This window comes from Pecten maximus, chromosome 13, assembly GCF_902652985.1.
Source record: "Pecten maximus chromosome 13, xPecMax1.1, whole genome shotgun sequence".
NCBI classification, from domain to species: domain Eukaryota; kingdom Metazoa; phylum Mollusca; class Bivalvia; order Pectinida; family Pectinidae; genus Pecten; species Pecten maximus.
In genome coordinates, this window is record NC_047027.1 from 16,060,829 (window position 1) to 16,076,999 (window position 16,171).

The following is a 16,171-nucleotide window of genomic DNA, read 5'->3' on the forward strand; positions in this document are numbered from 1 at the left end:
AGGAATTGCTTCAATTTCCCCTATTGGGCCCTGCCCCTCAGGCCCCTCTGGGGTCAGAGCCACCATTTGTGCAAAATCTGTTCCCCTTCCCCCAAGGATGTTTCTGACCAAATTGGGTTCAAATCCATTCATAACTTTATGACTAGTAGCGATTTAAAATAATTACCTCTATTTCCCCTATTGGGCCCCGCCCCTTTGGCCCCTTGGGGGTCAGAGTCACCATTTATGCAAAATCTGTTCCCCTTCTGCCAAGAATGTTTCTGGCCAAATTTGGTCAAAATCCAATAAGAACTTTTTGACTAGTAGCGATTTGAAGCAAATGTTGACGGACGGACGGACGACGGACGACGGACGCTGCGCCATGACATAAGCTCACCGGACCTTCGGTCCAGGTGAGCTAAAAACCATAAGGAATGCCAGGAAAATCTAAATGAAACATAAATCTGTTATCAATTATATAATTATTCATATCGCTTATAGCAATAGTTGAATTATCTTTCATTGTCTGGTTATTGACTAGTTAAAAGACTCGTTTATAACATGTTACAGCAATAAACTTATTCTTGGCATCGATACATGTATATATTTTATCATATTAGATAAATATGTAAATATAAATGACATTGAGTACTTACCAATGATAAAAATATCATGATAATACGATCATATGATCCTATCATATCCATTATCAGCCCTCAGGTGAACAACATATATGATATTTACATAACATACATTCTAAATAGTTGGTGGTATCAGGAAAATTGCACAACACAAATATCAGCAATTACATCAACATTGTTCGCATGATGGAATATTTGGCAGATGCAGGTTAAAGAGTGGAATAATAGAATCTAACATGGGTCTGTTCCGTGAAAAGAGATATATCAACCCGAGTGTAAGAGTTTGGCCAGTCAAACCTTGTGCGGGCCAGCCAAACTCTCACACGAGGGTTCAGATATCCTTGTTCGCGGAACAGACCCCTGTTTTTCTCGGATACTTGCAAGCAAATAAAACCTTTTATGAAAGTTTTTCATCGCGCCATCTGCAATACTTCCTGGAATGTGCGTCAAAATTAATGACGTCATCATTTACGACATGGCTACTCAACGTAAAATGATGACGTTACGTTTTTGTGAGCAGCGTCATATAGCGCCTGCCAGCTGTCTTTACCCCCGTGTGAGAAATAATATTCTCACATACTTGTCAGGGTAATCCCGCGGTTGCTATGGAAAAGATAACCAATCTCACAAGGGTGGGGAAAGAGAGCTGGTTCGCTACTCACAATAGCGTCATCATTTGATGTACCCTTACAATGTCTCATTTTGATAACGTCATCGATTTCAACACACATTTCATAGGGCATTGGTGATTGCGCGAGGAATGAAATCACAGCAGTAACCTACTTTAAATATGTGAGAAGTATAGTCAAATACGGGTCTGTACCATGGGCAGGAATAACTCATCTCTCACGTAAGAGTTTGACTGGCCAGTATCGACAGGAAAGCCTGGTTCTGGTCAGCCCAACACTTACACGAGGGTGACGATATACTACTCCACGGTCCACTCCACGGTCCACTCCAGGGTACAGGCCCATTTAAGATTACATCAGTCTCGGATATATGGTCAGACCTCTGTGCGAAAACACATAAATCCCATCCAGTATTACCAATAATGCTTTAAGACGAGGAGGATCAATTCCTCCCTGTCGGTGGCTGATACTGAATTTCACATTCACATTCATCCAACTTTGAATATTTAAAACATCCATCATGACAATCGCTACATAAAAGATTTTTTCGCAAAAATAACATAACAATTATATCCTTAAATTCATTTACAGGTCAACAAGGGAAAACTGACTTTGGTATGTTCGAGATTGGCATAAACGTATGATGATTTGTAATATACGGTTAATCACTTACATTTCGCGTGCAATTCATTTTCGCGATAACAGGCGATGAGAGTCAATTTCCCGTGGGAAGAGGAAAGTTCGCGAAATAAAGTATTCGTAAAATTTAAGTGATTTACTGTAGTTCGGTCCCTCCGCCGTGTAATACGCTCATGCCATAGATAAAGCATGGCACATATGTTTAATCATCTATGAAATTCAAGTGGCTGTGTTCACGTAAGGCGAGATAACCAATCGAGAAGCCAACCCTTGGATTTCAGAGGTGATGTGTAATAACACTAGTGTGACGTCATCAATAAAAGACATCACCGATTGCCCCGGCAGTGAATGTTTTTCGTCAGGTGGGGAAATAAGTGTGAAGATTTTACTAATTATATGTATGAATTATGTGATAAATGAAATCTTACACACGAATCATTGGCATATGGAATCGTTCGAACTCGTTCAATAACTTGAGTTATCGGACTCGAAAATAATTCTAAACTGTACTAATTACTTATATAAATATATAGCTCTCTCTCTCTCTCTCTCTCTCTCTCTCTCTCTCTCTCTCTCTCTCTCTCAAAAAGTTTTTATTCAGACATCCAAGCAATGAGGGAGCGATGTATTCGTCCACACAGCAACGTCACGACATCTATCAAAATGTTCCTCAGAATTCAGAATTCCAAAATGACGGTGGTTTTTTCATCAGTTATCGACATCCACTTTGTTACACACAGAACACAAATGTAAATCATCAGATATACGCTCCTCTTCTGTTCTAACTCATACTACCACATACACAGCAACATCATAAACAATGAAGTTTGGTTTTGTAGAGATGTTGTATATTCTCATAAGAACGTTTCGTTTTGTGGATATGAATTTGCATTGTATCTAGGTGGTCGGGGACGATCTGGATTGTCCTCATCGTCGTCGTCTTCTTCTTCATCGCGGTGTCTATAACGTCGCCGCGGTGCTGGACAACAACATGTATACCTTTTGTATAAACACAAACTTAGGAATGATCCACAGAAAGATGCAGCAGCAATCACCACAAACACCAGCGTTGTAACACCAATAAGTGTCGGTAAAAATTCACTTGTCGTCTGAGAGATAATTTGTTGAGCAGCAAATATAATGTCGTCTGTATTCAACGATATCCTCACAACAGCGTCATTAGACATCACGTGATTTCTGGTAAAAATACAAAATGAGAGAAATAATTAGCACCGTATATCAATGAATACTGTTATCCACACTTAACATACATATTCCATGTCTAACTGAAGAAAAAGGTTAATTAAATATCCTTTGGAATGGAAACATTCTCAATTAACCCAACATTTCACAGGCACATAACGTATCTTTAGTTAAAAAAACGGGGTACATAGCGTATCTTTTAACTGAACTATTGGACGAGAAATCCACACATACAGTCATTCAGTAAATGTCACACGTAGATAGCATTATCTTTTGATATAACGTGATTATTTCACAATAGGACACGTCACCAAATTTGTCACACATTTCCTGTGGCGTTGACGGTATAGCTTTTTACTGGATGCCTTACAGTCATTTCTAGCCTGTTGTTAGGTAGCTATCGTGTGGGAAACCTAATGAATCACTCCTGTGGGATACCAACAGTGAGGTACAGCATGCTTGGGATGAACCCTATATTTAACCACGGAAATCTTATCGGTGAAGCATTTCTTACTCAGAATAACATAGAAACAATGTATTGCAGTTAATGTGACAATTGAAAACACAAATAAAAGTAATAACCATCACTGTAAGGTGTACGTTAAATAGCTCACTAAATGTACATTATCCGTAATACACACAAACCAAAGAGAGGAAAACACGTTCAGTGGTTTTAGACAATATTTCGTGCAGATTGTGTAGATTTGGTGTCATCATTAATTGATACTAATTTACCCTTCAGCGTTGTATCTGTAAGTTGCTTAGGGGTTTAATTTTAATTGAACATAGCCATTCATCGTGAGTAGAATATGTCTTTCAACATGTGGCGTTATCGATCGAGGATATTCTGCCACATCAGACCTCTATGTACGTACCAGTATGCCTTTTTTACGTTCCTAGATTTTTTTATTATGCTACTTCTTTTCTCTGTACTAAATGACTTATTTGGGTCGATACGACAAATCAAATTACTCCGTTTTTAGATTTCTCAGTGGAAATTAAAATATTTTTGTTCGTATGCTGTAATCATATCTTTGTGTCGTCTGCTTCTACTTGAAGAGGAAATATTATTCATGTCTCCATGTGATTTATATATATTGGCATTACACGTTGGTGGATTTCAATTACGTTTCCTGTATACATCACATAGACGTAAATAAGCCTTTTAATGCTGCCACTAAAATCGATTTTCTTCAGGGTCTGCGTGGCTACTGATTCCCATACATGTATGTATTGTTCTATAAAGAACGAATGTCTATAGCCTATTAATCATGGAAGGCATTAAGCCATTTTAATAATATAGTGTTTATAATCGGTATTTCGGCATATTTCCTGTAATTCCTTTGATTATTTAGAACACAAACTATAGTTGAAATAACTAGGCCAAGCCTACCTCCAGTGTTCCGACGATTTAGTGTACATGCAGGCTGGTATAAGGATAATTATTCTATTGTTTCCATGGCTACGCCGGAATTTTGTCACCATCGTGGATGTCTCGAGACCACCGGTGGTATAACGTTGTATCAACGTTTAAATGCGACTAATTCACGCATTCGTAAGCTGTTAAATCTATCCCACCACATACACACGTGTTAGTGAACACAACTACAGAAAACAAAGTCTACAGCGTCGTGGCATCCTCCACGTTATCGGTATACGGGAGATGAACAGGTCATCAACAATTTATAGGTGATCGCTTCGTCGGCGTGATTCAGTAACAGGATGGGTCGAATTAATATAAAACGCGATGGGGGATAATGTGATTTACACAAAATAGCATGTAGGCTCAGAAACAGGCTGACAGGGACATGTTTAAGAAATTCTGCCGCAGTGATTATTATACGTTAAATATAGAGACGTCACCGGCTGCTCGGTTAACGTTGATTCCATAGCATCATGATAAACACGACACCATGACATATACATGAAAATATATGACTAATCCTTTCTTGCTTGCAGTGTTCAGTGCCAGCGCTGCCATTTTAAAATCCGTGCTCCCCCAACAGATGATTGTCACGTGACCCACAACAGAGGTATAGAGGATGAGAGCAAGATCGTAACTACAGTTTAGATACATGGCATAAAGTGACCGATACATATACTAAATAATGTCAGTGGACCTAGCAAAGAAAATGTCGTAAGAGATTGGATATTGTAACTTAAACAATGACCATTCTCCTGTGTCTAGGTTTACGACCAACGACACTGCTTTCCAACTGTGCCGTTTGGTTTGGTTTGGTTTGGTTTGTTTTGCTTAACGTCCTATTAACAGCCAGGGTCATTTAAGGTCATGCCAGGTTTTGGAGATGGAGGAAAGCCGGAGTACCCGGAGAAAATCCGCCGGCCTACGGTCAGTACCTGGCAACTGCCCCATGTAGGTTTCGCAACCCAGAGGTGGAGGGCTAGTGATAAAGTGTCGGAACTGTGCCGACCTAGTTATGAAAAGAAATTCGCGTTATACCAAGACAAATAATTGATAGGATCTGATAAAAAGTAACCATTTGTCATTTTATTTCAACGCCCAACTACAATGCAATCTGAAGTACGTATAAACAAGCTAACTAAATTGATTATAAAACTTTCAATCGAAGTTTCTGCTAACGTTTTGGGTTACGTGATAAATAATTGAGTAGATGATTTTAAACATAGTAATGTAGCTTGTATGATAAAACGAAAATATTGAGGCAGTTTACAGATAATATGTTAGATTCATTGTTATCACTTTTTATCCCTTTACAAGGTCGAGTTTTTAGTTGCCAGTGCTGCAGGATGCCGATATTTGTCTATAAACAGATCTAAAAAATCACAAATTGGGGCCTTAATGCTGACGAGAAATCGTAAGAGAAAATCAAAGTGACGTTGATAAGGAATCTATTTATAAGAATAAAGGGCTCATCGCCAGAATGAATAAAACTGACGATGATTTTTCTAATTCTGATGACACACTCTGTTCTACTTTTATTGTTGTTAAGAGGATATAGAAATATTATGTGAAATTCTATTGGGATGTCAATAGGAATATGCCATCTATACATTTGAGCACATGATTTGCCAAATTGCTACATACTGGTGTATGTACACGCACTGCACGCGTGGCTAGAAGATGTGTGGTCGCGTATATTCTGGGATTTCGACAAAACTTCACTGTGGCCTTCTAAAGCAAAATTCATATTTGATGGTGCCAAAGGAACAAGGCGTATGTAGACATGCCTGAATAGAACCTGACAGCCTGTGCTAAAAATAAACTAAATGATCTTAGAGGTGGAAAAATGCACGACCACAGAACACTCTTGAAACATACACTTGTGCTAAAGACAAACTAAAGCAATGATTTTAGAGGCGGAGAAATACATGACAGCAGACTCTCTTGAAACACTCACGTGTGCTAAACAGACAAACTAAAGCAATGATCTTGGAGGTGGAGAAATGCACGACCACAGACTCTCCTGAAACACCCACGTGGCAAACTAATGCCCGACCACGGACTGTCTTGAAACACCCACGTGTGCTGAAGACAAACTAAAGCAATGATCTTGGAGGTGGGGGAATTCATGATTACAGAATCTCTTGAAACACCCACTTACGCTAAAGACAAACTAAAGCAATGAACTTAGAAGCGGAAAAATGCACGAACATAGACTATCTTGAAACACCTACGTGTACTAAAGACAATCTAAAGCAATGCTCTTAGAGATTGAGAAATGCACGAACATAGACTATTCTGAAACACCCACGTGACAAACTAAAGCAATTATCTTAGAGGTTGAGAAAAGCATGACCAGAGACTCTTGAAACACCCACATGTGCTAAGGACCTTAAATAAACACCAAGGCAGAATGCAAATAGTTTCATCATATTTGGACTGGTGGGCTCGTTCATATTGTCACATTACGATACGTGTAAATCACCCAAAAGTATGTGGGTCGTGGTGTTTTTCTCACAACTACTCTTCCGCTTTTGCGTGTCTCCCATACCAAACGTGTTAGACCGTTGTCAATATAATATAACCATGTGGAGTGTGATGCTACCAAGTCCAGGTATGACTTCCTAGTGTGATGACCAGGTTACATTATACTGACAACAAGCCCTTACCGCCAACTTTGAGCCCCAAGCAACACGTACCAATTCATCACGTCATTTCCTTTACCCTGTAGATTCTACACCCACGGTATTTATAAATATATATGAATCATGGGTTGAGCTGACACTGAAATAGGTAAATTGTTTTGCCTATCCCGTTTTAAGCACATATACATGTTTTTTTCTCCATCTTTTTTTTTATCACAGCGGGACACTGACCTTTTTTAATTATTTAGTGTAAGGACGTACATGTAGCAAAAAGTGTTAGTCATTTTTATTCAACAAAACGCAACGAGAATTTTTTTTGTTTTGTACATGACTGAAGTACTCTACCGAGGATTTACCTGTGATGTACAATCTACAATACTCTGTTATGTTATCATGTTAAGAAACAGCTTTCGACATAATCAGAGAATTTATTAGCGTAACCATAGTGATAATTTATTTCATTATCCTTCTTTTTTGTATAGACAGTGTTGTAGATATGTTGATATTAAAGAGAGCTCCCGGTGGAAGCAATCTTACTGAATGTGTCTAGAAAGGCTTGCAGACAGTCTTCTGATTAAGAAGGCATGTCCGACAGGTTATTGACTTCAGACAACGACTTTTGAACTACCGAGCGGTAAATCTTAGTATACAAACCAGGGATATCATTTTTGATATAATTTGGATTAAAAAAGAATTGTATTATTTTGATTAAGAAATCAACGAGAAAAGAAGCATATTAATCTCACCATAGTATTCACTTCCGGTTTTATATATGTATATATATATATAGATAAACAATGCACCTTTCTTCAAACAAAAAAAGGTCTACGGAAATCGTAAGGAAACATGTCAAAGGTCCGTCAATATTGCTCAAATTATGGAAATTACTGAACTGTCAAAAGGAAAGTATAATGATTCTCTGCTAAGGAACTCTCCTTGAATTCCATGATGTACTTTCCTACTGAAAATCTTCTTAAATTTAGGAATATTGATGAAACTGGCCATATATACTTTTCCTTTGTTATTGAATATATACTTTAACGTTTAAATACTGAATCTAATTTTCTTTCATTATTTCAACACGACTTATCGATTTTTAGTAAAAATAGAAGTATGCATTGTTATTGTTGTTTTTCAACATATTGAAGGAGATCAGACACGTTTACGATTTTAATTAAAAACTTATTGAATATGGAAAATATTTTTTTTTTACATATTTCAGCCAGTAATATCTTGTTGTTGTCGTCTTCCATAACATGATTTTTGTTATTTTGATTTTTATTTGTATTTAGAATTTATGTAACTTATTTTGCATAACTTCAGCATACTTTATTTTCTGATAGAGTTAATTTTCATTTGAAAATACAACTTGGATGATTTGACCTAGATTTGTTTGGGAGGCGTCGTCGATGAAGCAGACGACGCTTAACCTCCGAAACACCTGGTCGTATTGGCCTTGTACGTTTTTAAGTGTCTTAATACAAATCTATATATTTGCTGATATTTTACCCTCGCTTTATCGAGTATGAGTTAGAATTACGGTTTTGTTATTTCGCCCTCGTTATCGATTTACTTTTGATTATTATGCTGTATTCTCCGTTCGTTTTCAAAAAAAAAAAAAAAAAAACTAAATAATTTAGGTTTGTCATTTATCATATTTGTCATACATCAGGCCAATAGAGATATAACGACGTGTAAATTGCATGGTTCACGTTTGGTATCCTTGGTTATAGTGAGGCGGTATTGATTATGTTGCTTTCGTTAAAGTTTTACAATGTTCATAAGGTGAAAATTTTAAATGTATAATTTTTATACATTTTATCAGATTCAGAATGGAATATATACTTATATAATCTAACATTAACGAAATATCTTCAATTTTCAACAGTTGATATCCAGCTCACTCGATCGTTATAATCGTATTTGGTAAATCTTATTAGGTTAAGTCTTGCTAATCATTTTAATGCAGGTATTCTCTGTTGAATTTGAATTTCATCGAGTTCGTATGTTTCCTTTTTATGATGAACTCTATATTATTTAACAATATCAATGTTCTACCTACGTTAGGTATTTGTCTCCAAATTTGACATTTCTATTTTCGGAAGAAAGACACGTATGCTCTACACAATATTTGGTAGACATGCTATTGAGACTGAGAAAGCACCAAGGGCTAAGAGAAAGGTGGTAGGTTTTGGTTGTATTTACTGCGACAATAAACGAGTTGAAATGTAAACAACCACGATAAACATAGTAGTATCATATGATACAAGCCTCTGTTAGATAAACTAAATAAACATCCCCGAGGCCCTTCAGTCATCCTGGCCTGATCTAGAAGCACAAACAGCGAGTTATACGCAGTAGCCGAATATTGTCACGTGTGGAAAGCATGTAGACTATGGGGACGACAACAGGGGAATACAAACGCGTGGAGGACTGTTAATCGATAAAACTGCGGCAAAATATAACAAAAGAAATGAGTTAAAATGAGACCATTGAAAATGTTTCAGGAGAATAATCATCCTCACCACTGAAACCCACCATGTGTATGAGGGTCAGCTCAAATGTAACCTTTTACAGAAATCAGAATCCGGGTAGACTGGTGACAAAATAAACCACAGGGAAAGCTAATTTGCATAACAAAAAATGTCACCCGATAGTCACATCGCGCGATATACCAGTAAAAATGCCTGAACATTATCATGTTATCAACCGTCGTCACAAACAAACATTTCAGAGGGAGAACGTTTATATCATTAATGTTGTTGTGACGCTGCTGTGGAAGATAATTTAAAATATAACTCTAATGACAGTCTACGATATATTCAGCACAAAATGAGTTATTGATTGTAGAAAAAGAAACCGGCCAACGAAAATAAAATCAAATCGATATTATGATAAAATCAATCAATCGACTGTTCACACAATATTATAAAGGTCAGCCATAACATAGCAATGGATTTCTACTCGATTGTCACCTCAACACACACACTTACATATATATATGTTCGTGTAAACATGACCCTTCTCCCTACACATACAGTAGTGACTGTAAACACAGCCATTCTAACTACACATGCAAATATTCCTGTAAACACGGGCCTCCTCGCTACACAGACAGCTGTCACTATTTGCAGTATGACTGATAAGATGAATTACATGGTCCTGACAAACACTCTCACTCTACCATAATATACACGTATACAATTTACATTTCTGTAAAGGGACCTTTACTTCATGTCGTAGTGTGCCCCGATTTTACTGTTTCTGTGAGTATTAAAAGCTTTTTGTATTTGAAATAATATCTTTTACCATCTGTTATCAGTAGATATCTTGTCATGTTAAAAAACAAGCTATTTAAATCCGTCACATTCGTTCATTACAAGATGTATTTTGTATCACGTATTCAATGGTAATGATGATCTTGTAGAGATCGTGATGTAATCTTACTAGTGTAGGATTTAAAATATGATATATCACAGATAGACATGTAGATTATTCTGTTCATGTTTTTGACATAACCAATGTTGTACAAAATAATATATACATTATTAATAAACAAACAAAAACATATCTAATCAACGAGTGTGGTAAAATGTTCAGTACTCACATGCTCCAGTGACAGCGAGGCAGACTCCGACATGAGAAACAGTCACCTTTTGTGTTCGGCAGTGCGAACAGGTATATAATGCTATATATAACTTTTATCTACATGTGCAAATAATAGCGAGTGTCAGTTTAAATATGACACCACACGAAAAATGAAACTGCTAGTAGCTTCACAAAATCACTAACCCGAACACTGGCTTCCAGTCGTGTTATATTAATTATTCATAAATTTATAAAATAAATTATATTACAACTATATATCCCTTGGAAACATTCTATGAGGATTATACCCCACGCTGGGCCCCTCGGCTCCCCATATTATTTCTTCGGCTTGTCAGACCGACAATAAGTATATATATATTAGACGATTTATATACCAATGTATTTTACACGGGATTTGATTTTGAAGTGATAAGTACATATTCCTTTTGATCGATTTGATTTAAATACCTATATTACTTGGCCCAACCCTAGGTATTCGGGTGAATGAGTAACTAGTTTGTTATCACTTAGGAGAATGTCACGCGACACGCATACGACTGTACCTGCACCACACTTTTATCGACGCATAAAATCTATGTGTATTGGTTACGTCTAACCCCAGTACGAGCACCGACTCGTTTATAGACGTTTACATATTTCTATTGTCTTTTATTCACACATTAAGAGTTACCTACCCTGTGTTAAACCGATTTGATTAGTGGCGCTGCTCTAGCTATCTGGACATAATTAGTAGGGTTGTCTTAACACCATTAAATGATTAGTGCCGGGTCCCTAAGGTTAGAGAGTATCATTCTGGTCGGAGGATAGTGTACATGCTATATATACCAGGAATAACAGACATAGTACCGGATTATTAACTCGTTAGCCATGGTAAAATTATCCACAGTAATCACACTCATTGATAAGCGGAATAGTGTAACTGTCAGATACTCAGGTTTGGTAAAATGGGAACTTTCTTAAATGACCTTATTATAAACAGTATTTAATTAGTCTTTCATCTTTTAAACAGAATGCTCATGTGTCATAATAAGAAAAAAAGGTTATGTTTTATTATATAAAGTTTTACCGCAGTCGTGTGAATCTAGTTAGTGGCTTCTTTTTAGAAATTAGTCTTTCATCTTTCAAACAGAATGTTCTTGTGTCATAATAAGGAAAAAAGGTTATGTTTCATTATATTTAGTTTTAACACAGTCGTCTGCATATTGTTATTAGGCTATTTTTAGAAGAAAAAAAATTAACCCAAACGTCAAAAGTACATTTTTTTTTTATTCCGAACACCCACCACTGCTCAAGAGAATCTAAGGGCATTAACAGTTTAATGTTTCAAGTGCAATTTAAACGTCTTAAAGGTAAGGAAATAAACATTGTTTGTTCAAGTAAAATCAATTACACTTAATCAACGATTTGTGTACGCAGCTGAAACTTAATTGGAAACTTTCTATTTAAATAATTCCAAGTTCTTTCCAGTGAATAAAAGTTGTTTTATTACAGGATGCAAGTTCCTGTTTATTCTTGCTTGTTTTACACTTTAACTTTTGTATCAATAGCCATACAATCAACACCAGCCCTATTTGTTATTCATGAATGGATTAGAATTTCAGGTGAAAAAAAAAAAATATCTTTAAAAAGATAAACGGCATAGTTTTAATGCTGGTGGTTATAATGTAATACTGCTGGTGAAATAAATCAACGAACTAATGCGTTTCAGCACGGATAAAAAATGAGATCAGTTTGAATCATTTTGGTAATAATAAGACTGCATTTGAATCAGGAATATGATTTTATTAATGTGTCATTTGAAAAGATACGTCCACTTATTTAGCTTGCATTCAATCTTAACTTTGTTTCGTTTTTAACTGCATATCTGCATTTTGCATTGACCGCTACATTGACCAATCACATACTTCATCTTGACCAGCAACGCCACCTGTCGCGTCATATCCGGGGCCAAAACAAAATTAGACGGCTATGCCGAAAAATGAAAGTTTTAATGTGACAAGTGCAGTATCCAGACTTTCGTTAACCATAACAGTACATACGTCCACTGATGATACTTCTATATAGAAAATAGATGTTTATCTTAATGGGTTTTAATGGAAATTCTAGCATTAATTTAATGAAAAAAATATCTCTTGAATCTAGGAAATACAGAGTATAGTGTTATCTATGTTGAAACTGAGATATGATGTTTACCTATGAATTAATGATCCTTGACGACAAACACGAGAACAATTTGGGAGTTTTGTCAAACAGCTACATCATTAACCCTTTCACCTCTACTGACCATATTGGACTTCAAATAATGAAATGAATGGCAGAGTCCACTACAGTTTCTCAGGGTTGAAGGGTTAATATACATCTTTTACTTGAAAGAAAATATAGTTCTATTATCAAATAATATTTATTATGAAATAAATATTCTTCCTCTTCAAAACCTTAATACACCTCTTTTATTATTAATAATGTAATATTTAATATGATATGATATAATATAATAAAATATGATATAATATAATAAGTATACAGAATATATACATTGTGAATAAAACCCATTATACACATATTTAATATCACTTTTGTTGTTTTTTTAAACGGACTGTCCTCAGTGTTAATGACCGTATAAATGCCACTGACGTCATCTATGTAACAACTAGACTCCTGCCAGTGGTATCAATGTCGGACTTGAAATATACACAAGTTACACTATTACAAAGCCATGTATTTATATCTAATATATACACACGTGAGGACATAATGTCACGCGGTGTTGAGTTCAGGGTATAGCGCTCAGAGAGTTATAGACGGGTAGCTACTACATCATGGTATTTAAGTCGATAAGTAGAAAACACTGATTCATATGACTTACCTATGTTTTTCTTTAAGATTTTCACTTCTTGTCCTCAAGTCCTGAGTGGCTTCTTTGTGTATTCAAGTGGCTACATTGTACAACAGGTAGTGGGACTACCAGTGTGGAGGTTAAACGTACGATTGACTCCTATATGTGTACACATGTGATCAGGTAAAGGGGATTATTATATGATAAAGGTTAGCGTGGGCTGTCATGATATAGGTAGCTTAACTCCAGATGATCTTAAGAATGTCCTTTCATATCATGTTAAATAATTTTTCAGTGATTCAAATTAGTACTTTTTGGAATATTATACTTTTTTGGAAAAGCTATATCACAATGAGTATAAATTTTGATATATATATATTCTTGTGAAATAAACCATATTCAAACAAGCGATATTTATATCAACATTTTTTTTTTGTATTTGTTCTATTTTCAGGGATTTTCCGTTTATGATCAGAGATAGCGAAAATAGAATTCCCCAAAACATAAACTCTTGCAGTACTCGCTCCAAGCTATACATCATTGTTACATTGGTTTGCATGTTGATTTGAGGTAGCATGAGCTATTCTGAAAAATACATTTCATTGGTGTAAATGTGTTGTGATGCACTGTAATAATCTCTGAAACAGCTTAATTTAACTTTAGATATAGTTTAGAGTACAATTAATGTAGCAACACCTCAAAACGAAAGGAAAAAGAGCGACAAAAAGTATATTAGGTTAATTAAACTCTATACCAATATTATGTAGTACTGACAATCACGTGTTATGGACAATGATTATTTGTTCTGTAGAACTATTATCATAGCAAAACAATTATATTTGCATTCAAGTGAAATGCTTTAAATGTCATGAGCAGGTCCATCCCAATACCAGGGACAAATGGGGATTATTATATTGAATATCTAATTGATGTTAGAGTGATATGTGTATTTTGGTTGAAATGTGTTGTCGACTTTCTGAACTACGCTTAGTTTATTGTTGGTGGTACATGTCGTTTTAAATTGATTAGACTTTAAAGAGGCATTCCTTCGTTCGCACATCTGAAACATGCACAATTTCTATTGATGAAATCTATATCAGAACGATGACTATACGAGTGTTTGTGCCTTCATGTAATGAAATTAACGCCGAAATGTACAGGAAATAGGCGTGTCATATACAAATACCGTATGTCTTTGTGGTAATTAGTGATACTTCGGGTCGAAATAAGATTTTTCTGGACTTAATATTTAAACAACTTTGGATAATCTTGAGAGTAAAATCGCTATATTAATGTAAAGATTATAACTTTTACTATTTGGAAATAAATACAAACGAAGGAATGCCCCTTTAAGATAGGAAAAACATTTAGATTGAAGTAATGAAGTAAAATGTCAAAGGAACCGTTAAAACCTAACGGAAATTATAACAATTGGCTTGTCTATTATATATATTTATTGTTCACAGGCCGTTCCCCTCCAGGTAGCCAGTTATTGTTAGTTATAAACTAGACTACTGGTTTACTAATTCACTATCAGTTTCCATTATATGTAGAACAAAGCCAGCAGCGATATTCAGACCTCGCCACAGGGTGACATCCCACTCCAGTTATCGATCAAATGCTGATCACCACCTATAGTCGGTGTACATGTATATAATCAACTTCCGTCTTACTTACCTTCAGTACGACAGGGACATGTTCTTCTCAGCGCAAGCATTTCGTGGTATCTTGTCTACTTTGAAGTCATATTAAATATTAATTATCATAATAAACCTGATTGATTAAAACAGTGGTTGTATTTGCATATGGCGTTCGATTTTGACGGGAAATATATTATCTGCCATTCAAAGCGTAGTATATTTACCATGTCGATGAGAGAGGAGGGGGGTCGATAAGTTCGGTAATGACGGTTAACTAGCAGTCAGTGTGTCTACCTGTACTACCGGCCAGTACCTAAGGACAGTGTTTGTTTTATTGTCTGTGAAGTCAATACCCAATACAAATTATTCATAAAACGCAACCATGATATTATCAGGTTGAAATGCATAGTGAAATATCGATAATGATCAGCCTTGCCAATTACATTTGTAATCTTACAAAAATTAACTTGATATTTTTAATTAAATTTAGTTTATACAATTTTTATATCAGCTAAATACATACATGATTATGAGTATATATAATGAAAGTGTAACGAATCACTAGACCCTATATAGTCAGTACCTTGGTATATTTTTTGCTTGCGAAGTCCTATCAATATATATTCATAAAAAGCCACCGTGATATAATGAATCATGTTCAGATAACTTCAGTATGGGGATCAGGGCTGTCGATTGAATTTTTCAAACGTTTTAAAATAAAACTGATGTAATAACAGTCACTCTACCCGTTAGTGTATTCTATGACGTTACACACTCATTGTATTAAAATGTAGCTATGGTAGGTAAGTAAATAAAAACACGGTTATATGTAGCAATGTAAACTGTTTACCCTACTAGGACCTCACACAATATTTACACAACATATTATACACGATGAAAAACGTGGGATCATACTACAATCATATT

The 16,171-nt window shown here is 35.7% G+C and overlaps 1 long non-coding RNA gene across 2 annotated transcripts; it reads right to left on the reverse strand.

Moving 5' to 3' along the window:
* Nucleotides 1-489: 489 nt before the first annotated feature.
* On the reverse strand, nt 490-13,779 carry LOC117341119. 2 transcript variants are annotated; one of them, XR_004535552.1, is made up of 2 exons: nt 13,635-13,779; nt 490-3,085 (listed from the first exon to the last, which is right to left on the reverse strand). It is a non-coding gene; the product is annotated as an uncharacterized LOC117341119 (long non-coding RNA). The 2 variants fall into 2 exon arrangements; XR_004535553.1 differs by lacking the exon at nt 13,635-13,779 and adding an exon at nt 10,767-12,081.
* Nucleotides 13,780-16,171: the final 2,392 nt, after the last annotated feature.